Source organism: Bison bison, unplaced genomic scaffold (assembly GCF_000754665.1).
Source record: "Bison bison bison isolate TAMUID 2011002044 unplaced genomic scaffold, Bison_UMD1.0 scf7180017864035, whole genome shotgun sequence".
Classification (NCBI taxonomy): Eukaryota; Metazoa; Chordata; class Mammalia; order Artiodactyla; family Bovidae; genus Bison; species Bison bison.
In genome coordinates, this window is record NW_011494607.1 from 4,690,929 (window position 1) to 4,691,733 (window position 805).

The following is an 805-nucleotide window of genomic DNA, read 5'->3' on the forward strand; positions in this document are numbered from 1 at the left end:
GGCTGGATGGCATCACTGACTTGATGGACCTGAGTCTGAGTGAACTCCGGGAGTTGGTGATGGACAGAGTGGCCTGGCATGCTGCGATTCATGGGGTCACAAAGAGTTGGACACGACTGAGCGACTGAAGTGAACTGAGGGCAAGGGCTGTTGTTTATCTCTTCAGTATCTCCAACAAATGCTGCTTGACTGTGACTGCTGCACAGTATCACATATATATTGAGTTAATGACTAAATAATTCAACTAATAAAAAATTCTAGGGAGGAGATAGGATTTTGGAAGTCAGTGTGTGTGCAGTACTTGTTCAGCTGTTCATTCGTGCCCAACTCTTTGCGAATACATGGACTGCAGCATGCCAGGCTTCCTTGTCATTTACCATCTCCCGGAGCTTGCTCAAACTCATGTCCATTGAGTCAGTGATGCCATCCAACCATCTCGTCCTCTCTTGTCCCCTTCTGCCTTCAATCTTTCCCAGCATCAAGGTCTTTTCTAATGAGTCAGCTCTTTGCATCAGGTGGCCAAAGTGTTGGAGCTTCAGCTTCAGCATCAGTCCTTCCAATCAATATTCAGAATTGATTTCCTTTAGGATTGACTGGTTTGATCTCCTTGCTGTCCAAGGGACTCTCAAGAGTCTCCTCCAACACCACAGTTCAAAAGCATCAGTTTTTTGAAAGTCAGCCTTCTTTATGGCCCAACTCTCACATCCATACATGACTACTGGAAAAACCATAGCTTTGACTAGACAGAACTTTGTCAGCAAAGTAATGTCTCTGCTTTTTAATATGCTGTCTAAGTTTGTCATAG